Source organism: Panthera pardus, unplaced genomic scaffold, assembly GCF_024362965.1.
Source record: "Panthera pardus isolate Hobbes unplaced genomic scaffold, ASM2436296v1 HiC_scaffold_22, whole genome shotgun sequence".
Taxonomy (NCBI): domain Eukaryota; kingdom Metazoa; phylum Chordata; class Mammalia; order Carnivora; family Felidae; genus Panthera; species Panthera pardus.
The window spans coordinates 87,063,300-87,089,026 of record NW_026526788.1 but is presented as its reverse complement, the minus strand read 5'-3'; the positions used below and the strand labels follow the sequence as shown (position 1 = coordinate 87,089,026).

The window sequence follows — 25,727 nt, the reverse complement described above, 5'->3', positions numbered from 1 at the left end:
TGAAATGAATTTATAGATTAATATGGGGAAAATGTCATCCTGGTGTTGGTTTTTCTCTACTAACATGTTCAGAATGTCTCCATTTACTTAGGTCTTCTTTGTGCCCTTCAATACCTTGTTAATTTTCTCCAAAACTGTCTTGCATAGCTTTTGTTAGATTAATTCCTAGGGATGTATTTCTTATAATTTTTGAGTCCATTTTAAATGGGCCTTCTTTAAAGTGCATTTTGTGTTTGACCATTGCTGATGTACCTAGCCCATCTTTTCTGTCATATGCCTTTAGAACCATAAATTTTCTCACTAAAACATTACATCTGTTCCTAATCATAAAAAGATAAGGAATTCCACAGCATACATTTTCTTTCTAATTCTCTTCTTGCTGCCCATGCGATTTTCCTTTTATATCTTAGTGTTGTTTAAATGCAAATATGTTCCAATTTCTATAAGAATTTCTGTTTTGGGGAGGCACCTGGGTGGTTCAGCCGGTTGGGCGTCCAACTTTGGCTCAGGTCACAATCTCACTGTTTGTGAATTCGAGCCCTGTGTCAGGCTCTGTGCTAACAGCTCAGAGCCTGGAGCCTGCTTTGGATTCTGTCTGTCTGTCTGTCTCTCTTTCTCTCAAAAATAAATAAGCATTAAAAAATTTGTTTAAATTTCTCGTTTTTTAGTTGATTATTTAATTTATTCCCTCAAACTCTTTTTTTCTTAATCAGTCTCTCTAGAGGTTTGCTATTTTGATAGTTTTCCCCAAAACCTAGATCTTATTTTTTTCTATCATTAGTTTCTGCTTTTGGTATTATGACCTCTTTATGCCCTTTTAGAATTTGCACTCTTACTCTTTCTCTACCTTCTAATTTAATCACTTGTTAGACTTCAGTCTTTCCTTCCTCTTTTCCAAGATTCCTTTTAGGTCTATCTCACAAGTATTTCTAGTAGGGTTTTATTTAACGACTGCTTAAAGTGCAAATTATAATGGAAATTATGAATCTCTGGAATAAAAACTGTCCTAAATATTTTTTCTCCTACCTTTCTTAAGGTATAAAGGTTTATTTTTTTACCATGATTACTAAAATGCCTTTTTTTAATTTAAAAAAATTTAGGTTTTTTCATTATTTTTGAGAGTGAGAGAGAGAGAGAGAGCGAGCGAGCATGAGTGGGAGAGGGGCAGAGAGAGAGAGGGAGACACAGACTCTGAAACAGGCTCCAGGCTCTGAGCTGTCAGCACAGAGCCCAACGCAGGGCTTGAACTCATGAACTGTGAGATCAAAACCTGAACCGAAGTCAGAGGCTTAACCAACTGAGCCACCCAGGAGCCCCCTAAAATGCCTCTTAAGGGAACAAACAGGGGTGCTTGGGTAGCTCTGTCCATTAAGTATCCGACTCTTGATTTCAGCTCAAGTCATGATCTCACGGTTCGTGGGATAGAGCCCTGCATCAGCTTCATGTGCTGATGGTGTGGAGCCTGCTTGGAATTCTCTCTCTCCCTCTCTCTCTGCCTTTCCCCTGCTCATATGCATGCACTGCTTTCTCTCTCCCTTTCTCAAAATAAATAAATAAACTTTAATATAAAAAAAAAGAAAACAAATGACTTTTTGGTAAAAATTTTACTTACCCAGAGTTAGCCAATGGGGTTAATAGACATATACTTCCCTTAAAATTAAACACTCAGGCACTTATGTGGCAGAGCCCCTCCCTAAGGAATGTGGTGAAAAACCTCAAGACAAGGGAAGGCAACCTGGCTATATGCCCGCACGTGACATCCCTCATGACTCTGTAACAAGACCGCCCATTCAGAGTGTACCTTACCATATATGGGAGGCAAAGGAGCAAAAATTGTACAAAAGGCCACACCCCGCTGCACTCGGGGCTCAGTTTTTGGGGTATGAACTCACTGAACCCCTGCCGGCACGATGAATAAAGGTGCTTCCTGGAAAGGAAAGTCTCGGTGACCTGTCTCTTTGTGCGAGAACGCTGCTACACTTAACTGTCATAATTTAAACTTTTTAAAGGAAAAAGATGACTGACCTTACGAGTGAAACACTGTCTGAACTGGGTGTCCTGAGTCACGGCATGAGGCAGATTAGACGGGATGAGATTAATGTATCTCTGGACCTCACGCACCACGGCGTCTGTGTAGAGCATCCGGGCACTGTCGCTCATGCAGGGGAAACCACTCTGTCGATATCCTTGTGGACTCTACCTGCATGAGAAACAGTGGCACTTGTGAGCCATCCAGAAATGTCAACCCAAACTGGGCTGTTGGGGACAGAAACTGGATCCTACAAACTCGCAAAGGAAAGCATCCCTTCAGTATGTTGTGCTGTGTCTGCAGCTGTGGTTTGACCGAAATGGCCTGTAGTGCACATGTGCTGTAAGTTCTCCACACAGCGGTTCCGTTAGCGTCTGGATCTTTCCGTGTTGTTCACAAGAACTAAGAGGGCAGTTACAACCCTTCAGTCCCACACAGATCTTTGCACGATGATAATGCAGAGAAGTCTGACTCCAGAGACCATCTAAGATGTCTCCAGCAACCATTTTTCTGAACACTTACAAGAAATGGAGGGAAATGCTTGCAAAGTGCCTCTTTGTACCAGACAGCCAGCTAGAAACCTTCCTTACCCATGTCTAGGGCAGGTTTTGTTGTTGTTGTTGTTGTTGTTGTTGTTGTTAATTTTTTAAAGGTTCATTTGTTTTTGAGAGAGAGGCAAAGAGAGAGGGAGACACAGAATCCAAAGCAGGCTCCAGGCTCCGAGCTGTCAGCACAGAGTCCAATGTGGGGCTCACATCCACAAACCACGAGATCATGACCTGAGCCAAAGTCGGAGGCCCAGCCGACTGAGCCATACAGGTGTCTAAGGCAGGGCTTAATGTTCCTGTTTTTTAGAGGAAACAACTACAATTCAGAGACATCGAGTATCCGGATGGAAGCTATCTGTGGAGCCAGGATTGCAACCAAGACTGTTTTACTATAACCACACACTGCTTTTTGGAACAAAACTTCCTAAGTCAATAAAGTGTTGATTACCTAAGTCTTTCAAGTGATAACTATGTCAGTTTCATGAACTAGCTCCACAGAACCACAGAAGTGCTGCAGATAGGCCCTCAGCTTTTGCTTGGTGTTGCTTTGTACCAAGGGGGAAGGGAACTGAACTGAGAGCACACCTGCTTGTCCTGAGCCACACAGCCAGTGTGCAACACATGTATGCGGGCTCTGTCACAAGCCTCCCTCGTGTGTGAGATTCAGAAACCAATCCCTTCCTCTTTCACTGTTCAAAAACTTACTTGTGATATTTCATCTCTGTTGTCATGAAACATCCCAGTTTATTTGTTGCCTGCTTGTGTAGGATAGTATGTGCAGGGGTCTCCAAAGACACGTCAAAGTTTGGAAACAATGATCAAAACTTATTTAAGTTATTCTTTGCTGTTAACATAGCAAGTCAGTTTCTTAAAATTTAACCTAAATCCACAATCAAGTGCACTTATAAATTTTTGGTACAATGATCTTTTTCAAATTATGTGTGATAGCAAAAAATGTAAAACAATTAAAACTCTCAAAATAATAAATAAATTATGGTACCCCTCAGTATAAAAAATTGCATGCTAATTTGAAATAATATTTTGTAAGAACACCTAATAATGTGTAAACGAGTCCATAATTTACTACTAGGTGGAAAAATAAAGTTCAGTGCTGTGAAATTCCAATTGTGTGCAACATGTGCATACACACACAGAAAGAGGGGAGGCAGGAGACCATGCAAATGGAAGTGTAAACTTTTATCTGAATGATAGGACTACTAGTGAATTTTTAAAATTTGTCTTCATCATTTTCTATACTTTCCAATTTTCATAGGATAGGCCTGTGTTAGTTACCTTGGAAATCAGGGAAAGCCAGAACATGAGAAGAACTAGCTGTGCTGAAGCACCAGGAGGGCTGTGTCCGCCCCCACCCAGGAGCGCCTCACTCACCTTCCACCTCTGGGTGCTTCCGCCGGATTGGCAAGGCCAGCCACAGTGTGCTGCTGACCGTCTCCGGGCCAGCACTGAACAGGTTAGAGCCAACAGCTGCTAGGTTCTCAACATTAAATTCAGAATATGGGTTGGTTTCCCTGTAGATAATGGAGTAATCAGTTACATGATTTCATCATAAGTCCTCTATTAGACACACACAGATATGGGTTAGAAAGGATAATAAGTCCTTAGGAGGTGGAATGTTTATGGCGTATATGAATGGTTATTTTATGCCTTATTTTTTGCCTAAGTGACTTTCACTTGATCCCTAATTTGTAATCAGCAAAGAGGTTAATAGTTGTAGCATCTTGCATAGTGGAAAATATACTTTAAGATGTTGTGCTTTGGACGTGGTCTTGAAGAAAAGGTAAAAACAGGGCCCACTTGTGCATAAACACACACACACACACACACACACACACACACACACGTGTTAGCATACATGGGCTTAATGTCCCACCAGGCCCTTATTCATTGTCCCCTGGTGGGCTCTGTCCAGGGATTAGAGACAGGTGACCTGTGCTCCCAAAGTAGCAATGGTTCCAACCGTCACCCTGAATACCAGCCACTTTACCTGCAGTTCTGTGATGGTCCATGGGCTCCTGGGGGGCAGGAGGGATGGTCTCAGTCAGGTCACTTTGCCTAGCAAGTGCTGAGTAAACACTGAACCATCAGGCAGTTAATGAGGGAAAGGTACGCACTCCACATGTCAGCCCAGTGGTGGGGAAACACACCATGGAGGCCTGGGGTCTTCCAGACAGGGGGCGTCAGACCTGGACCTGTGTGCATGGAGCCCAGGCAACATCTATGCTCTGAGGGCCACGCAGCCGCCCATGGAGCACGGGGGGGTCTGCCACACGCACCTCCTCCAAAATGTTGAGGAAGCGGTCGACGTAGTCCCAGGGCCGCTCAGACTCCAGAGTCCCTTGATGCTGTACTACTCTCTCCAAAATGAAATTTCTTATATTCTGAGTGTTTTAAAAATAGTCTGGTGTCTCCCAGGAAGATAGTGACTGAGCAATGGCCACAAATTGTAGGGAAAAGCCACACCCTTCCTTCCACCTCCAGGACTCAAAAGCGAAGACAGGTTGTGAGGCGTTGAAGCATCTCTGTTAAGGGGGACCCTACCCTCTGCAGCCCCTTCCCATTTCTGGCTGCAGGACCCCGAGTGGGCTGCAGCCTCTGTCGGCACGTCAGAAGAGACGTGTTGGCAGAGGGCAGCCTGACTGCCTCTCCAACGGGCTGTCAGCCGTGTTACGTAAGTGGCCCTATCACTTTTCCACAGCTGCCCTCCACCATCTCAGGTGCACCCTGGGCCGCTGCTTCCCTGTTGCCCACGGTAGGACTCTGCACGCGGGCTCACCCCTGGCACCAGTGGCAGGTAATCCAACAAGCAGAGACAACTGGCTTTACCTGGGCCCAGAAAGAGCTTAATATGGAAACGTTTTCATTCAACAACCCAATCCGATTCAGGAACTCCTCGTCTTGATAGCTGACGTGCTCCTTAAAGAGGATGAAGCAGATCGTGTTGCAGGGAGAGCCAGCCAGGATGCAGGCAGGGTCCATGGGCTCAGCTGGTAGGAGGGACGATTACAAAACTCAAGGAAAACTTTCATGAGTGGTCTCCACTTTCCAAATAAAAATGAGGGAAGATGGTTCCAGCAGGGTGGTGCCGGGGCTCAAGGAAGCATAGGGAGGTAACCCTAACTTCCCACCAGATGCAAACCCACCCTCTGTCTGTGTGAGGACCCGCACCAGGTGCTGGGCTTCCTCCCGGACACGGCCCTCGATGCTCCTCCTCCCCGTCCCAAAGTTCCACAGGGTCATGAGAGGAAAACGACACATTTGCTTCCACCGCTTTGCCATGGCTGGACGCAAGTCCTGAGGGAGAAGCCAAGGACAGGAGTCTGGTCACCAGAGGGCAGGCAGAGGGGCCCTGGCACGTGATGGGCACATGATAGTACGGGGACTTCCTTGAGAACTGCTTTCAGAGGATCAGAACGTCAGGAACTTTTCCCCTTCTACAGACAAGCAGCAGCATCTACCTGGGGCTAATGTTAGAAAGTCGATTTTCAAAAGTCCATTGACTATCAGTTCTTCCCTGGAGGGAGCTCATCTGAAGGACTTCACCTTCAGACACAGCCCAGTTTGGCTCCTGCCCCAACCTGATGGGCTGCTTCTCTCCCTGTGTCCTACACAAAAGCCCCACCAGGAGACATCTCACTTCCGGCCGCACAGATCAGACGTGAGTCCCACCAACTTCACCACAGGCTTGCCAAAAAACACCTGCATAAGAGCAGGTGAGCTCACGCCAGCTACCCATATCCATTAACGGGGAAACAAAGATATTTCCGATAACTTGAAGTGTTCAGATTAATGTCTCCAGACTGATTCGACAGGATCTTGGCACCACAAGCAAAATAATAAGCAGAGATAAAAGAAGCAATCGGGACAGAAGAGTTGGTAAGAGTTAAAAATTGATGTCGCGTCTTCTCACAGTGACGGGCTAGGTGATTCTGATCAATCTGTTCTGCTGAGATGCTGCATAAATGTACATATGGTTCATGAGAACCAGAGCCAAGAAGGGAACAAGGAACTTGGGCTTGCTTTCCCACAGAAGCACAGGTGAGTCACAAAACCCCAGCAGAGCTACTAAACACTGGGAAGGTCCCAGAAGCAAGAGTCAAGCCTGCCAAGGAGGGCATCTGCAGTAAAGGACTGGGGCTGCATCCGGCACTGAGGGTCTGCTGGAGACGGACCAGCCCAGCGGGGTTGGCAGCCCAGCTTCTGACCAGCTGCCAGTGAGGCCCTAGAACACTGGTGGTGCTCTTCCTCACCTGCCCCAAGGAAGCAGGAAATCCTCTCGGTGGGAAGGCTCTGTTGTTAAAACCTGAAACTACCGCCACAAGTTTTTGCATAAAGTGTCTGGAACCTAATACAACATTAGTAACAACCTAGAGAGCACAGGTCACAGAAATCAGCTGCCTGGGGCTCCATCCAGTGGCAACATCAGGGACATTACAACTGCTGAACAGGTCAGACTTAAAAACATGAAGAGTTTGTCAGAGATCTGAAAACTAATCAAAGAACCACATCAAGCTTTTCAAATTGAAAAACAGAATAACTGAAGTGAAACACTCAGTGTTTACACACAACCAAAGACAGGACTTGTGAGCTGACAGCCTAGAAGAAGTCTAGGCCGAACAGCAGAAGTTGAAGGATTCGAAATCCCGAAAGAATTTAAGGAAGTATTCGGATAACATGTATGATCTGAGGGTAGCAGGGAAAGAATATCATGGAGGAAATGCTTGGCTGAATGATGGCACAACTTTCTCAAACCAACACTTACTCTTTAAAATGCAGAAACAGGATAAATACACACAAAACCAAATTTAGTCACCTCTGAATAAAATTGATGATGATAAAAAGAAATAACCCTACAAGCAGCCAGGGGTGGGGGTGGGGGCGAAATACACATCACCCTCAAAAGGATGACACTATGAACTGTAATTTTGCAACAGATAGACACGAAGAATGACACGAAGAATGACATCTTTAAAGGACAATCACCACTGACCGAGATTTCTGTATCATTTGAAACAATTTTCAAAAATGAAGAAGAATGTGGGGCGCCTGGAGGGTGCAGTCGGTTAGGTGTCTGACTTCAGTTCAGGTCATGATCTCGCAGTTGGTGGGTTTGAGCCCCGCGTCAGGCTCTGTGCTGACAGCTCAGAGCCTGGAGCCTGCTTTGGATTCTGTGTCTCCCTCTCTCTCTGTCCCTCCCCCGCTCTTGTTCTGTCTCTCTCTCTGTCGAAAAAATAAATAAACATTTTTAAAAAATGAAGAAGAATTTAAGGCATGTTGAGGCCACTGTAATCTGAAAGAATTTGTCAAGAGAAGACTGCATTAAATAAATATTAAAGGACATATTTTGGGCAGAGGTAATATGATTCCAACAGTCACAGGGCCCCTAATCTTCATTGTTTGGATACAGACATAGGGATAATATGACTTATCACAACTTGTGTATTTTCTGCCTTAGTAGATAGTGCTTAATCAACACAGGAGATGCGCTCAGGTGTGTCCCTGGTAGCATCATCCGTCATGACCCCAAACTGAAAACAGCCCAGATGTCCACCATCAGCAGAAAAGGTAAATGATACCCAAACAGTGGAGTGCTACACAGGAACAGAAATGGACGAGTGCGTCAAGCACAACGTGGATGCAGCCAGAAGCACACTTTTGAAGGGCAGAGACCATGTCCTACAGAGAACCTGCTGTATGATGCCACGTCTCCATAGTTCAAAACCAGGAAAATAACACGCTGCCATTAGATATCAGAACATGTGGTACCTCTGGGGAAAGGCAGAGAGAAATGATCGCAGAGAGGGCAAGAGAGGGCTTACGCAGTGCTGAGGTTCTTGTTCCTTGATCCGAGTGGTGGTTGCACATGTGCGTTTGCTGTGTAGTCCCCCCCTGAACTGTACATTTGTGACTTCATACTAACGCCACAAAAGGTCATATCAACTGTTGTGCAAAGTGGTTCAAGGGTTCCCTGAGCAATCGAGACGGGGCTTAAGACTGAGCCGGTGACCTGAGAGAGGTCAAGGAAATCTCTCCTATTATAGAAACAGAGACAGCAGTGGGACAGAATGGACACCAAGGCCCCCGACCTAGGACACAAAATGCAGCAGCTGGATGTCCAGTTCAAGTCTTCTACTCACAAGCCACCCGATGGCTATGAGGGCAAAGGGAGGACACTCCTCGGGGTATGGGGACTCAGAAAATACCCACACTCCCCCTTGCTCACTCCAAGGTGGTGCTCCCATGAAACACAAAAGGAGTGCGCTCCCCCCTCCTCTTGTGCACTGCAGGGCTTCTCGAGAAATGAACACTTTGGCCCAAGAAAACCCAGCAGTACCTACCGTCCATCAGCACAGCAACTCTGCAAGAAAGTAGACATTTTAGCCCTTCTAAAAACGAAGACCTGTCGCTCGGAGAGTCTGAGTAACTTGCACAAATCACCCATGTGACACTCTTCCACCCTACAACCCCCTTCTCCTCAAAAAGCCACCTATTCTGGACCAAGACATGGAGGAGAACAGAGGGAGAGAAAAAGCAGGCAGGTTTGGGTGCCGTAGGGGGGTGGGGGCAAGGCCGTGATGGAGTAAGTGAGGTCCCTGCCACACCCCCAGCTCTCCAGCCCCAGGAAGGCCTGTGAACCACAGAAATGGGCACATGTGAGGCCCGAAGGGAAGCAGGCTGGCCAGTGCTCTGGAGGGAGACATACCACAGCCTCTGAGGGCAGCATCCAGGATGGGGAACCTCCCTCTGCCTCCGAAGCTGACCGCCTGACTGCACAGGGCATCCTTCAGGGCCTGGTGTCCATGTAGCACAACAATGGGATGCAGCGAGTACATGGGGCCATATTGCTCAACCAGGTGGGGAGAGTGGCACGGGGCACCTGAGCCCCTGTCCTGGGTTCCAGAGGCACAGGAACAGTAGAGGTGAAGACAGTCCCTCTCAGCAGCCCCAACGCCTGGCCAGCTCCCTCCCCTTCAATGTGTCCCAGCCAAGACTCGGGGCTACAGATTGGGGGCCACACCCGCCTGGGGTGGGGGACAGGACACACCAGTGAGGAGGGGCAGCAAGCTGGGAGGTGATCTGGTCCTTGAGAGCAGGTCGCTGGGGAGGGTCTCCTTGGGAAGGCAGCATTTGAACACCAAGAAAGGAGGGGATGCAGGCAAGGGGGATATCTGTGGGAGCAGTCCCTGCAGAAGGACCCTCAAAGCCCTGAGAACTGAGAGTGCCCAGGTTGGGAAGGGGTGAGGAGGCCAGTGGCCACCATGGGCAGCCAAGGGCAGGAGGGCATGAGAAGCGGGGTGGAGGGTGAGAGGGCAGGTCCCGTGAGGTCTCCTCTGTATGTCAGACAGGGGAGCTGGCTGCTGAGGGAGTGGACCTCCTAGGGTCTCCCTGTGTGGAGCATGGACAGAGTGGAAGGAGGGGCATCTGTGGGCAGGAAGCTGGTGGATTCATCAAGATACCGAGAGAAGGCTGGATTCCCAGTGTCTTCTCAAGGTAGAGTGAGGGGTTTGCTGGTGGCTGGGACATGGTGGGAGAGGGTGGTTGGGATGATTCTTGGCCTCTGGTTGGAGCAGCTATGGGAACACATCTAGCCCTTCTTGACACAGGGAAGCTGGGAGAGGTGGTGGGAGCAGAGGCACAGCTTTGCGCACATGAGTGCAAAGTGCCCATGAGCTTGCAAGTGCTGTGGAGTCCTGGGCTGCTGGCCTGGGAGCTGCAGAACATTCTCTCTGATGGCCGTGTTTCTCAGAGAAATAGGAGTGAGCACGTCATGGGAGTTGGAAGGGATATTGTTGGAGATTTGAAAAAATAGGAGCAGGCAGGAAAGAGTCCTCTAGGAGAGTGGGAGAAGGGCAGGAGGGGACATCCTGGGGCTGCAGATGGCACGAAGGGGCCCAAGAGGTCAGGGACCAGGGAGTAGGGCCACCTGTGTCCTCAAAGCATGGCCCTGCAGAGGCACAGACTCTGGGCAGGGAGAGAGGGGAGCAGACCTGATGCCAGGGAAAGAAGCACATGACTGGAATCCCGGCCACGCTGGGACAAGAAGGTGCCCAGGTGGGTGGCAGAGAGTGGAGACACTCCGCTGGGCACCACTGAATGCCCACAGTCAGTCTCTTCATGACCAGAGCCAGGGGACTCCATGAGGGCCCTGCATAAGCTTCTAGACCACAAGGCAGTCTAGGACACATCCACCCACCTCCCCCTCCCTCACTCAGGTCAAAATCCACCCCTGTCTGAGGACCCTGATCACCCTTCCTGAGTAGATGCCCTTGATCTTTGTGTCTGAGTCTACAGGCACTGGACTGACAAAGGACAGGGATATAGCAGGTCTCAGCGGAGCTGACCTTGAGATCTCACAGGTGCAGCCAGAAAGCTGGATAGGTGGTGGGCACTTTGGGTCATGACAATGTGGTGCACTTTTAGCAATGACCACACCGTGCCATGGACATACTCCTCACTCCACAGCTGCCCCATATTTTAAGGTCACATGTCAGTCAGAATCAAAGCTGTCAGGGCCCTCTCATGTGAGAGACCATTAAAGAGGGCTTAGAGAGCCAGGTGAATGACTTAAGACACCACCACTAGTTAAGAGTGGAGCCAGTTTGGAGGGGCCACCCTTCGTGGTCTTTTCAAGAGGATCAAATAAACAAAAAGTAGGATACTCTAGCACAACTGAAAGAGACAAAAACGTCCCCAACACTAGCTGAGAAATCTCAGCCCAGTACCTGTAGCAACCCAGAGTACAGCTGGCCATACCTCAGGGGTCTTACCCTGGATAGAGAGGTGGCATGTCCCACAGTTTCACCTGCAGGATATTCCCAATGATGGGAAGGGGACGAGGGCCAGGTGGGAGCAAAAGCCTGTGAGTGCCTCGTCTTCTCCACACAGAGTCGAACATCAGGAAAGCCGCACAAGCCACCAGGAGGGTGGGCAGACCCAACAGAGCCATGTCACTCCCCTGTGTGGGCTGTGGAGCTGGCACTCAGAACGTCAGCCACTGTTGGCATCTGCTGTTGAAGACGGTTGGTTGTGATTGCAGATCAAGCGTACAGGAGACCCACATGCTCCCTCACCACGTTTAGAAATGTAATGGGTTTGGCATCCTTAAAGCCACTTTACTCAGACTCTACACCGTCCCCAACAGGGTTCATCTTTGTCCCTTTTTTGTCCCCCCCCCACACACACACCTAATCCACAAGGGAAAATCTGGGTGTCTCTTGGTGGCCACAGACTGAGTCCTGCTCTAGCTCACACAGCGCTGGCAGGTGGAAGAGGGTCTTTAACTGGATCCCCTGACTCCCTCTTCTTCCCAACCACATCCCACTCTATCTCCTCCATCTTGGGCATCGGTGGTTCCTCCACCTGCAGCACCTTCTTCTCCCTTCCCACTGGGCCCCTGCACCAGCCTGTTCAATCCATTTAAGACACAGCAGTCAGAATCTCTTTTTTTTTTTTTTTTTAATTTTTTTCAGAATCTCTTTTAAAGGCACAGATCAGGCCAGGTCACTCCCCTGCTGAAAAACCCTGTTGGAGATCTGAAGACACAGGAGCAGGCAGGAAAGAGCCCCCTCAGAGATTGGAAGAGGGCAGAGGGTAAAATCCAAAACCCTTAGAAAGACTTCCAAGACCCTCCTAGCCTGCCCTACGGGGCCTCCCAGCTCTCAGCTACAAGGACAGCACGTGTGATGTAGCCTCAAGGGCATCTCCCCCTGCCCTTCCCCCTGCTTGCAATGCCCTTCCCACCTCTTCTGTACACTCACCTGCACCATCAGCTCCCAGCCTCTCCTGCACTCTCACCACACTGACCTTTCCTTCTGTCATGTCGCAAGTGGAGATTGTACATTAACTTTGACAGGTCACTGTGTTTGGACAGAGACCGTGGAGTTCAGGACAATGGGCTGGTGTTCACTTCACTTTGGCCCCAGGATGGGGTCCAGCTTCTTCCTGCCTCCCGCTGGACAGACGCAGCACACTTTACAACCCCCTGCATCCTCTGTCTCAGGACCTCTCACCCTTCCCTAACCTCTTCCTGCTTCCATCCCATGGCAGGCTGCTTCCTCATTTTAACTGGCATCTATTTGGTTATCAACAAGATTGCACGAGATTAGTATTTTTAGGTTAATGGTCCATTTGTAATGTTTGAACTGTCATTTGCCCATTTTTCTAATGGGGTATTTACCTTACTGACTTTTCAAGATCTTCATGATGTAGTCAGTTTTCAAAACAGCAACAACATCTTCATCTACCCAAACAATAAACACGTTTACTTACTGGGAATATCCCCCAAGCATATATCAGTTTGTCAGATTTGATGTCAGGATAGTTAAGACAACGTTTTACATGAAAAATAATTGCCATTTACTCACTTATGGCATTATAAATTAAAGTTTGTTTTTTTAAGCTAAATCCTCATTTTAAGTGTGGGAACGATGCAAAGGTATGTGAGGAAAGTTACTACCTCTCCTCCGAACTCACCCTTGCAAACTCCCCGGGGTCAGCAGCCAGACACACATTGCGCCTGTTGGCTGCACATACAGAAACACAGATGTGGGCGGGGGGTGGGGGGGATCCAGTGCCACTGGACTATACAAAACAGGGCCCTGCTATACCACTAGCCTACTTGATTTTTATTCCCTCACCAATATTTCTTGGGCATCCTCCTAGAAATCAGTAGACGTAGATTCTGGTCATTCCTTTCTTTTTTTTTTTTTTAATGTTTTATTTATTTTTGAGACAGAGAGAGACAGAGCATGAATGGGGGAGGGTCAGAGAGAGAGGGAGACACAGAATCCGAAGCAGGCTCCAGGCTCTGAGCTGTCAGCACAGAGCCCGACGCAGGGCTCGAACTCACGGACCAGGAGATCATGACCTGAGCCGAAGTCGGACGCTTAACCGACTGAGCCACCCAGGTGCCCCATTCCTTTCTTTTTAAGAGAGAGAGAAAGACAGACAGAGAGAGAGAATGCATGAGCGGGGAAAGGGGCACAGGGAGAGAGAGAAAGAATCCTAAGCAGGCTCCATGCTCAGTGTGGGGCCAGACGTGGGGCTTGATCCCATGACTCTGGGATCATGACCTGAGCCCAAATCAAGAGTCAGACGCTGAACCAACTGAGCCACCTAGGCACCCCAATTCTGGTCATACCTTTTAAATGCTGCATAATATTCCAAGATGTGATACATGATAATATAAAGGAAATTCTCAACTTTAACAGCCCCCGCTGTTGACCACCGACACACACAGACAACGAATGATGCTGAGTCTGGGTTGGCAGGAACTGGCTCCCGTCAGACAGCATGCATTATGGGATAATATCAGGGGTTGTCCTGAAGCCCCCCTCTTTTTACTGAAGTGTTGTCCCCCTCTGGAGTCCAAGTGAGGATGGTATCTGAAATGCTTTCAAAATAATAGGGTGTCTCTATGTGAATGGTACTCGTGCACATGGAACCTTGGAGCCCACAGTGTGAGAACACACTCATGGGGCCCTGGTACAGAGTAAGAGTCCAGGGCTCTGTCCTTGAAAGGTGCTCTCCAACCTTGTACTCGTTCATCAAAAGCCACTCTGTATGATGGGAAATCTTAGGGCAGTTCCTTGCCGTGTGGCACCAGCAATTAGAGTTTCTCCAAGTTGGGCTTTCTGTAGGTGCTCTGACTCCAGCTGAAGCAGGTGCCTGCTTAAACCAGAGGAAAAGGGGAATACTGATCATTTATTCAACAGGTATGTATCAGGTCCCTACTCTGTGCCAAATACCATTCTAACCAAAAGGGAAATCTTCAGGGCACAAAACAGAGTGTGGCTCCCAGGAGCCTCCATGTTGTCTTTGTGGACCGTGTTCAGAGTTTTTCTCAATCCTCTCATTGATCGCACAATAATTCTGGCAGGCAGCTGCTATTGTCCTTTCACAGATGTCCAACAGAGGCAGAGAGTGATCCAGTAGCTTGCTCAGGGCTACACCATTAGTGAATTTGGAAGCATGGATTTGAAGCGAGGCAGCTGCACAGCTAATGGACGTGCTCCTCTGGAAGGCTGCCCCTGCACTAGGTAGACTGGACCATTGGCCTCAGGCCTATCCCTTCATCCCAAGAAGCAGAACTAAGTATGTTTTCCAGGAAACCTGGGCCCTGCTCTCTTTCCTGGGTCAGTGCAGATGCAGGAGGCTGCCCTTGATGGCAAACTTCTCCCCAAAGGCACTTGGCAGCAGCAGGGGGGGGCAGGGGGGCATCACTGTCCTCAGGTGCCTGCCAGGGACAGATTTTGAGGCCCCCTGACCACCGCTTATGTGGAAACTGGTCAGAAGTTCAGAGAGAGGAGGGAGTGGTGTTACTTCCCTCCTTCCCTCCCCAGGCAGGTGAACCGCACTGGGATCACACAGAGGAAACTGTGTAATGACCTCCCTGCTGCCCTCAGGTGGGACTTGTTGGCGATTCCGGGCACGGTCACGAGAGAAGTGTCCCGCCCAGCGGGGCCTCGGTGCTGTGTGGAGGTCACAGTGTGGTCCAGCCTCCACCCTCGGTTCCTCTTTTCCCCCACTTGACTTTGGGTGATGTCGCCATATCCATTGCCCTGTAAAATAACTCCAGTACATCTGTTTTGGAACAAGTTTACTTTTCTTTCCACAACAGAAATTCGCTGCTTTTCATCTTCTGCCCCGCTTTAAAAAAAAAAAAGAAAAAAAAAAGCGTTGGCATGATTTAGGGACCTCACACGGAAACTTAGAGACAGTTCCGTGTTTCTGCGCCTGGGACCTGGGCACGTGGACACGGCTGCTCTCTCAAGGCCGCGGTGGGGGCGTGCTCTGCCCTGACCCGTGCGCACTCTGCAAATACAAGTGGACTATAGATCAATATTTGCGCTTGGCAGAAAGAACTGTCAAGGACTCTGAGAGGGTTTGCAAAACCGCGGCTGACGGCACCATCCGCTGGCGTGTGCTGGAAGCTGAGGCGAGCCTGGCAGGTGCAGGTGCGCAGCGCGGCTCCTGCCGCGGGAGGTGCCGGCAGAATGGGACAGGGGTCCACGGGGGCCCGGGGTGCTCGGCGTCCAGTGTCGAGGGTGCGAGGGAATTCGGAGGGGTGCGTGTACCTCTGTTGACTAAAGCGGCGCGGTCGGTGGTTTCCTAACCCGCTCTCACTTGCACCAACACGTTGCTGTGCTAGTAAGTGGTCCGGAGCCCGGGAATTTAAGCGGCGGGACACTTAGCATCTGTCTCCACAGCCTGCTGCGGACGACTTTGAGCGCGTCTCCTTTTCTCTCCCACACGACATGGATGAACCGCGACTCTCGACGGGGGCGCAGGAGGCCCCGCCCGGACCGGGAGGGCGCCCGGGGACCGCCCACAGGCGGCGGCAGGCTGACCTCGAGCGCCCCGCCCCGTTCTGCACGACGACCGGGTTGGAGGACCCGGCAAGCTGGCTGAGAGCGCTCCGTCGTGGGCACGTCCCTGGGTCGGAGGAGGAGATGAAGCCCGCTCCGTCTGCGCGGTCCCGGTCCCCAGAGCCCCGTCCCAGACCTTCCGCTGCTCAAACAGGGAACTGTCACAACCCCAGGCCGATGCCCCAGCGGCAATCCCCAGTTCCTTGGCGTCTAAGGGCCAGGCAACAACCTAAAGCCCCAGGCGCTCTGGCTTGCCCCCGGGCTCAGGCGCTCTTGCCCCCAGGCTCGGGCCACAGGAAACGTCCTCACCCAGCCCAGTCCTGGCCTTTATCTTCCAGCGCCCAAGGAGCTATGGAGGGAGTCTGTTTCTCTGTCCCAAAACCCGGAGGGAGTTCCCTCCCAAACCAGGCTCCCCCACTGCTCCGGCCCCAAACACTCAAGTCCCCACCACCTAAGTAGCAGGATTCTTGTCTTGGCTCACCCAGCGGCTGGAGCACCCGGCGGTTCTGCTTCAGCTGCGGAAAGCTTCCTTCAATGGGAGTCCTGAGCCAGGATGTCTGGACTCCTGAGAAATCACATCAGGTCATAACTGACCCCAGTCAAAGCGAAGCATGTGTGCCAAGAATGCCTGGTGTGCCCAGCGTGGACAGCACAATGCCAGCCAGTTAGCCTCATTTCAGACCACAGTCCCTGAGAGAAATCACTACTAGGTGTGGAAAGTCCATAGGCCCTTCCCTTGGGAAAGTGTCAGCAGAAAATTCACATGCGTAGGTTGGCAGGTAAGCCGGGGATTGCATGAGGGCCCAGGGTCAGGTGGCCCCAATGGGTCCTTGGGCCACAATGGCCTGGTGGGTCCACCTCCCATGTGGCGGTCTTCTGTGACCCACTCCCATCAGGGCTCTCTAGGGTCACCAATCGACTTCTACCACACTGCAGCTCGGGTCTCCAAGGCCATGCAGGTAAGAGCCAAAGGCTCAAGACTCCACCTGGGTCCAATTGTCAGGAGGCTTTAGACAGCACCTGGCCCATCAGCCTGGCCCCACACTCCCACCTGCACACACCCCTGCTTCCCATCACAACATCTGTACAGACGCCTGCATGCCACACAGTGTGTGCTTCATGTCCTACACACGTACATGCCTGGTTCATCCCACACACACACACACACACACACGCAAATGCTTGTGCACTTACAACACACACAGAGTCTTTCTCACTCTCACTCCTCCCTGGTCCTTTGATGGCGCAAGCTACGTCTAATCAAAACCCTTCGTTTTCGTACATGATCATCTGTGAGGCAGGAAATCCCCCCAGCGGATGGCCTCACTCCCAGTGGGAACACTTGTGATTTCTGAATCGGGCCTGTCCAGTCACTTTCCCCCAGTTTCTTGGGGATAACGGGACTCCTTCCCCAGTGGGGCTGTAGCACCTTGAAGTGGGTCGGCTCTGCTCTGGGCCAGTGAGGACACAGATCATCTGCTTCCTCTTAGTTCACCCTTGCACAACCTCACAGCCCTCCTCTCCAATTAACGATATATTTTAGGTGTTACTAAATCTGTCCTGAGAGCAACTTGTATGCTTCTTGTAAAGTAACTCTCTAGTACCTGTGCTAATTTGCAGCAGCTCCCAAGCCATGTTGATGCCCTGCCCCATGCATGCCTTGTCTAATTCTAGCTGCCTGAGCAGACCATGCCCCAGGGCCAGTGCTCCCCGTGGGTGGTGCTCTTCTCTGTGAAATAGTCCTTCCTCAGTACCACCCTCAGGCATTCACTTTTCCTCACTATACTGCAGGAGCTCGTTTTCCTTCCATGTCTCGAGGATACCACTTTCAAAACCTTTTGATATGCAGGAGGATAATACCATTGACTGATGTATACATGTATACTTCCTTGAAACTTCCATAACCCAAGGCATGGGAGTCACCCACAAAAATGATGAGGAAACTGCAGGTCTGAGAATTAAAGCAGGTGCCAGAGCATTTTTCCCCATGGACGGCCAACTGGAGCTGATATTGTTTTGGTTGTTATAACTTTAAGATATTTTATGTAATGCCCGTGGTAAGCACACACACAATAATTGTGTGTAGGATCAACACAAAAGGAAACAAAAGGGCATCAAAGCATGTCACTACAAAAAATGTCAAGTAAATACAAAGGAGAGCAGTAAGACAGGAAGGGAAGGCCAGAAAAGCGAGAAGACATACAGAAACACAATGAACAAAGCAGCTGTGGTAAGTCCTCCCTATCAGGGATCACTTCAGTGTAAATGGGCGAAACTTCACAATCTAAAGGATCCAGCTCCACGTTGTCCGCAAGAAACTCACATCAGATCTAAGGACATACAGACTGACAGTGAAAGCATGGCGAAAAGACACCTGGGGCAAATAGTGCCCCAGGGAGAGCAAGTGCGGCTATACTAATAAGTGACAACATAGGCACTATGTCAAATATTGTTATAAGAGACAGAGAAGAACATTCTAGAATGATACAAGGGTCAACTGGCCAAGAAGATATAACATTATGCATAGCCATATGCACTATCATCAGAGTTCCTACACATATGAAGCAAACACTGGCAGAGTTCAAGGGAGAAACGCACCGATCTAGCAATAGTCATAGTCGTCGCCAACACCTCACTTTCAGTAAAGGGAAGAACAACCAGACAGTCCATCAATAAGGAAGCAGAGGACCTTCAACAACACTGTGGGCCAGTTGGATAGAACAGACACAAGAACACGCCCAACAATAGCAGAATACCCATTTTTCTCAAGAAGAGAGACTGCATGTTACATCACAAAACAAGTCTGAATAATTTTTAAAATAGTGAAATCATACAACTTAAGTAGTTTGAAATCATACAGGGTGTCTTTTCTGATTATGTGTGATGAAACTAGAAATCAATACCAGAAGGAAAATCAGAAAATCCATAAGTATGTGGAAATTAAACCACCAATGGGTCAAAGAAGCCACTGAGAGATTAGAAAATATCTTGACACCAAAATAAGTAAATAAATAATTAGATAGATAGATAGATAGATAGATAAAGTAAACCACATACCATAACTTATGGGACACTACTTACAGAGGGAAATATATAGCTGTAAACACTTCCATAAAAAAAAGGACTTCAAATCAGCAACCTATATTTATACCTTAAGGACCTAGACAAACAAGAACACACTAAAATCAATGCTAGCAGAAAGACAGAAATAATATGGATTAAAGATAAACTGCATAAAGAATAGAAAAACAATAGGGAAAATCCATAAAACCAAGTTAGGTCTTTGAAAGATCAACACAATTGACAAACCGTTTGCTTTTTCACTCTGTTCAGCTTTGTCTTGCTTTTGGGTGGAAGTGGTTCCCTCCTAGGCCCTTACGTGCAGAACTCAAACCAGAAGGCCTCTGCACCGTTCTTGATCCTTGAGAGAGCGAAGGGCAGAGGGAAAGTTGTGCCCTCAAGGCCGAGAGGCAGACAGGCGGACACAGAGCCCGGCTTGCAGGAGCAGACCCACGAGCTGAAGGGGCAGGAAACCTGAACTGGGCAGTACAGGCAACACACCTACTCACAGGTGTGTCCCTGAAGTGTCGTGAGGTCGGACTCCAGGGCCTTGGCCAGATTCCCACAGTAAATATCAGAGAAAAAAAGGAAAAAGGGGAGGGGGAAAAATCATGTGAAACACACCAGAGCACTGTTTTCTTAAAAGGACCTGCCCTAAGCGATACCTCATTACCCAGAGTTTCACTGACCCAGGAAGAGAAATAACCAACTCCAGCCCCCTTTAGACACCCCGTCCCAACTGGGGGAAAGGGGAGAGCTTAGAAAACCTTGTGACAGTCACAGTCCTGAGGTACAGGCCCACTGATGACTAAGACCTGACAGTAGGCTGTGGAATACGTCCCCTCCCCCTCACCTCACTGCCACATCCCCAAAGGCCTATTTACTGCAGTTCCTTTTACCTGATGCATCATTTTCAGCAATCAAGAAAAGTTACAAGGCATACCAAAAGGCAAAAAACACAATCTAAAGATGCAGAGCAGCATCAGAACCAGACAGGGAAGGATATTGGAATTGTCAGAACAGGAATTTACAACAACTATAATTAATATGCTAAGGGTCCTAAGGGATGAAGTAGACAGCATGCAGGGGTAGGTGGGCAATGTAAGCAAAGAGGTAGAAATCCTAAGAAAGAACCAGAAAAGAAATGCTATATACACACATCACTATAACAGAAATGAAAAATGTCTTTGATGGACTCATTGGTAGACTGGACACAGCTGAAGAAAGAATCTATGAGCTAGATAATGTATCAACAGAATCATCAAAAACAAAAAGCAAAGAGAACAAAGGCTGAAAAAAAAAGTATCAGAATACCCAATTCTGTAGGATGACTACAAAACATGTAACATACATGTAATGGGAAGACCAGAAGGAGAGGGGACCAGAAGAAACATGGGAACAATAACAACTGAGGATCTCCCCAAATTAATGTCAGACACCAAACAGATATCTCAGAAAACACCAAGTATTCAATAAATGCCCAAAACACTACACCTAGGCATATCATATTCAAACTGCAGACAATCAAAAAATAAGACAAAATCCTGAAAGAAGGTCAGGGGCAAAAACCATCCTACCTACAGCAGAACACAGCTAAGAATTACATCCAGGAGGAGTTAAGATAGTGGAGAAGTAGGGGGATTGGGATGTTCCTTCTCTCAAACACAGCTGTGTTGAGGTCAGATTACTTACAACACCCAGGAAATCGATCGGTGGATCGACAGAATGATCTCCACAGTTGGAAGGAGACAGCCTGGCAGGATTGAGGCACGTGTATGTGATTTGGGGAGATAAGCTGGCACAGCCACGGAGTGGAGGGAACCCCTTCTGTGCAGAGACAAAAGGGACCAGCAGAGAGAGGGGCTGTGAAAGGGCAGCTTCCAGTTAGCACAAGAGGAAAACCTCTCTGGACTACGGAATGGGGAGCAAGAAATACAGAGAGTGTGGGTTCTTTTTGTAATCAGCCTTTGGAGCTGAAATTCAGAGGCTTTGAAAGTGCTTAACTTTCTCCAGAGCAGAGCTGTGGCCCGTGCTTCTGGGATGGAGGGAGCCGGCCCCAGAGTACATAGCAAGGGATAGTGATCTCTGGAGCGCACTGGGAGAGAACTTCCTAGAGTGCTTTGGGAAGAGGGGTTATTGCTTCCCAAGGACAAAAGACCCTGCAGATGCCAGCCAAAGGCCTTTCATCAGCAGGGTGGAGAGCTCTACTCTTGGATCCACATGGTACCAATTCTTGAAGACATTAGGTTTTGAATCCCAGCCAAGAGCCAAGTAGAAGATGCAGGAAAATTGTGGCACAGGGCAAGCTGACCATCCTCACAACTCTGTGAAGAGCTGCTGAATAGCGTGGGTTGAGAGCCCCAGTCCAGGAAGGAGAGATTGACAGTGGCCCCCAGGGGAATCAGGACATGCTTATACCAAACCCCACCCCTCCGTGTCTGGCAACTGTTTATTTACTGCAGCAAGACTGACTGACCCAATGTAGCCAGCCTCTGCTCCAGACCAGCACAGCCTCTGGTCCCAGGCACCAACAGACGGCAACTATTTCTTGGTTTCTTTTCTTCCACCCTCTTTTCCTTTTTTGAAATCAGGCTCATAGTTTCTGATTTCTTTTTGGTCTCTCTCTCTCTCTCTCTCTCTCTCTATATATATATATATATACACACTTTATTCCATGCTTTTTCCATCTTTTCTCTTTCTTCTTCTTTATTTTCCTTTCTCTTTCTCTGGAATTAGCCTCCTAGTTTCTTGGGTCTCAGTTTGGTTTTCTTTTCTTTTCTTTTCTTCCCTTCCCTTTTTCTCTTTTTATGAGATCAAGCTTCTCCTACCTTTTCTTCAGGGTTACTTCAACAAACATACCAAAGTACACCACGTAAAGGTCGAAAAACACCACAGCAAGCAAGGAGGAGCTCTGCAGAAGAATAACCAGTGGTAAGGAGCAGCCAAAACACAACCACAGAGTGCATGCAGAATACACAAAAAAAACACTTCCTGGAGGGCCAGGTCCTGGACAGTGTATGACCCCTTTTTAATAGAGTAATACTCTCAGGTGCAGGACACATAACAAGCTTTTAAAACATGCAAAAGACAGAAATTTAGCCAAAAATGACAAGGCAGAGAAAGGTCAAGGAGAAATAACAGCCAGAGACTTGCCCAAAACAGATATAAGCAATATATCTGAACAATGATTTAGAACAACAGTTATAAGACTAATAGCTGGGCTTGGAAAAAGCATAGAAACACCAGAGAAACCCTTGCTGTAGAGATCAACGACCTACAAACGAGTCAAGATGAATTTTAAAATGCTATATCTGAGGTGCAAAAATAAGCCAGATGCAATGACAGTGAGGATTGAAGAAGCAGAGGAGAGAATAGGTGACACAGAAGATAAAATTATGGAAAAGAGTGAAGCTGAGAGAAGGGGAAAAGGAAATTACTAGATCAAGAGGGGAGAATTAGATAACTAGATGATGCCATGAAACAAAACAATATCCATATCATAGGAGTCTCAGGACAAGAAGAGCAAGAAAAAGAGGCAGAGGGTTTATTTGAGCAAATTATAGTTGAGAACTGCCCTAATTCAGGGAAGGAAACAGGCATGCAAATCCAAGAGGCACAGAGAACTCCCTTCAAAGTCAACACAAACAGGTCAACACCATGACATATCATAGTGACACTTGCAAAATACAAAGATAGAGAATTTTGAAAGCAGCTAGGGACAAAAGGTCTTCATCCTACAAGGGGAGACACATAAGTTTAGCAGACCTGTCCACTGAAACTTGACAGACCGGAAGGGATTGGCAGGAAATATTCAATGTTCTGGATTAAAAAAATATGCAGCCAAGAATCCTTCATCCAGCAAGGTTGTCACGTGGAAAATAAGGAGAGATACAGACTTTCCCAGACAAACAAAAACTAAAGAAGTTCAAGAGCACTAAACCAGCCCCGCAAGTGATTCTAAGGGTCCCCTGTGAGCAGAAAGGAGCAAAGACCAAAGGACCAGAGAACATCACCAGAACACAAAATCTACAGATAACACAATGACACTAAATTCATATCTTTCAATAATCACGGAATGTAAGCAGACTAAATGTCCAATCAAAGGCATAGAGCATCAGAATGGATTTTAAAAACCCAAGATCTATCTATATACTCCTATGAGAGACTCGTTTTTGACCTGAAGACACCTGCAGATTGAAAGTGAGGGGATGGAGAACCATCTATCATGCTAATGCACATCAAAACAAAGCTGGAGTAGCCATACTTATATCACGCAAACTAGATTGTAAACCAAAGACTGTAACAAGAGATGAAGAAGGCATTATATCATAATCAAGGGGTCTATCCATCAAGAAGAGCTAACAATGTAAATATCTGTGCCTCCAAATTGGGGCACCCAAATATATACATCAATTAATCACAAACATAAGCAAACTCGCTGATGACAATACCATAGTTGTAGGAGACTTTACTACTCCACTGACAGAAATAGATACATCAACTAGGTAGAAAATCAACAAGGAAACAAAGACTCTGAATGATGCATTGGACCAGATGGACTTACAGGTAAATTCGGAACATTTCATCCCAAAGCAGCAGAATACACATTCCTCTCGGGTGCAAATGGAACATTCTCCATAACAGATCACATATTGGGGCACAAATCAGCCTTCAACAGGTACAAAAGGACTGAGATCGTGCCATGCATATTTTCAGAACACAACACAATGAAACTTGAAATCAACCACAAGAAAAACTTTGCAAACCCCTCACATACATGGAGGTTAAAGAACATCCTAGTAAAGAATGAATGGGTTAATCAGGAAATTAAAGAAGAGGTTTGAAAAGTACATGGAGCAAATGAAAATGAAAACACGACAGTCCAAACCCGTTGGGATGCAGCAAAGGCAGTCCTAGCAGGAAAATACATTGCCATTCAAGCCTATCTCAAGAAGAAAGAAAGGTCCCAAATACACAGTCTAACCTTACACCAAAAGGGGTTAGAAAAGGAGTTGCAAATAAAGCCCAAAGCCAGCAGAAGAAGGGAAAAAATAAAGATGAGAGCAGAAATAAATGACATAGAATACTTGGAGCACCTAGCTGGTTCAGTCAATTAAGCGTCCAACATTTGATTTCAGCTCAGGTCATGATCTCACAGTTTGTGGGTTCAGGCCCCACATCGGGCTCTGTGCTGGCAGCACAGAGCCTGCTTGGGATTCTCTCTTTTTCTCTCCCTCTCTCTGCCCCTCCCCTACTTGCACTGTCTCTGTCTCTCTGAAAATAAATAAATAAATAATAAATAAATAAATAAATAAATAAATAAATAAATAAACTTTTTTTAAAAAGGATATGGAATAGACCCCAGTCTATGGTATTTTGTTACAGCACACAGGACAGACCAAGACATTCCTCCCCTCCCTCATGCACTCCACCCTCGCTCTTTCCATTTTTGCCAAATGTGGTTCATATCACTGGAGAGTTTCTCAAGCTCAGACTAATTATCAAGGTGGGATTACCTCCTGTTTATAACCAAGCTAATAACCTAACGCCACTGTCTGGATCAGTTAAACATTTACACTAAAAAGGCCCCCACTCTCCATTCCAATGCGTTTTCATCAGTTTTGAGTACTTTAGAACTTTCCTAGGGCATTTTCTAAAATTTAAATCCCCAAAGCAAATTAAAGACATTTTCTTTTATTTTTCTGCTGGAAGCAGTGTCACTCACCAGGTAGGTGTTGTAATGAAAATGACAGGCACCTTTCAGAATGGGGCAGCTGGTCCTCCTCGGATTATGACTTGCCAATCTGTCAATGTTGGGATTTGTTAGTGCCTCATGGGGGATAAGGTGGCATGCACATCCTAATCCCAGAATCAGTGGTTATGCTACCTTATGTGGTGAAGGGACTTTGGATGTGTGATTAAGTTAAGAGTCCTGAAACAGGGAGATTAGCTTGGGTTATCTGCGTGGGCCCAGTATTGTCACATGTCGCAGACTTTGAGTCTAGACTTCTCTCTTGTCCATCAAGAGAGCAGGTGCAGAATTGAATACAAGAGAGGCTAATGTCTGGGAGGGGACAAGAGCCCTGAGAAAGAGTCCTTTCTCCATGTTTATTAGGATCAGAAGGCTCACATATGTGATGGACATGCAGAAAGAGACAATAAAACAGTGATCATTAACTCGTGTGTGTGTGTGAGAAAAGGGGCTTCAAAAGTATGCAGTTCTAGGGGTTTGGGTCAAGACAAATCAAAACCCCCGCTCTGAGCAGACAGCCGTTTACTGCAGGCACCAGGCACTGTGTCTATTTATCTTAACTTTTCTAGGGGCTAAGGCAGCTAGAGCATGCTACCTCAGAGTCCACAAGGTGTTTTTCTTGCTAATTAGCTCTGGGCGCTTTCACCCCATAGTGGCTTTCCGCCCTATGCTTTGTTTTACCTAATGATGAATTCTGTGTGCTTTCATCCTGCTGCAGCGGCTTTCTGCCTCTACCTGTTCTTGGACGCTTTTGTCCTGTGGAGGTGGCTTTCCACTCTATGCTTCGTTCTAAGCTGGGCACTTTTGCCCTGTGGTGGCTTTCCACCCTAAGCCTTGTTAGCCCATTGGTGCAAGCTCAGAGAATTCTTAAACTTATTCCCCACAGTCACAGGACCCTTACAAGAGGCAGGCAGGAGGGTTAGCCAGAGAGAGATTGAAGGATGCTACAGTGC

At 47.7% G+C, this 25,727-nt stretch overlaps 1 protein-coding gene across 5 annotated transcripts in view; it reads right to left on the bottom strand.

Moving 5' to 3' along the window:
- LOC109256724 (zinc finger protein 883-like) overlaps window positions 1-20,339 on the bottom strand; it is a 43,720-nt gene extending 23,381 nt beyond the window's left edge. The window contains exons 1-4 of one of the 5 annotated variants that reach the window (XM_053910116.1): window positions 19,272-20,339; window positions 4,571-5,889; window positions 3,967-4,106; window positions 2,026-2,200 (exon numbers count right to left, since the gene is read on the bottom strand). The gene's annotated coding sequence lies outside the window, so the exon portion shown is untranslated. Of the gene's footprint in view, window positions 1-2,025; window positions 2,201-2,619; window positions 2,874-3,966; window positions 4,109-4,570; window positions 12,045-19,271 lie in introns of those variants that run through there. The other 4 variants (XM_053910114.1, XM_053910117.1, XM_053910115.1 and 1 more) reach the window with 4 other exon arrangements.
- Window positions 20,340-25,727: the final 5,388 nt, after the last annotated feature.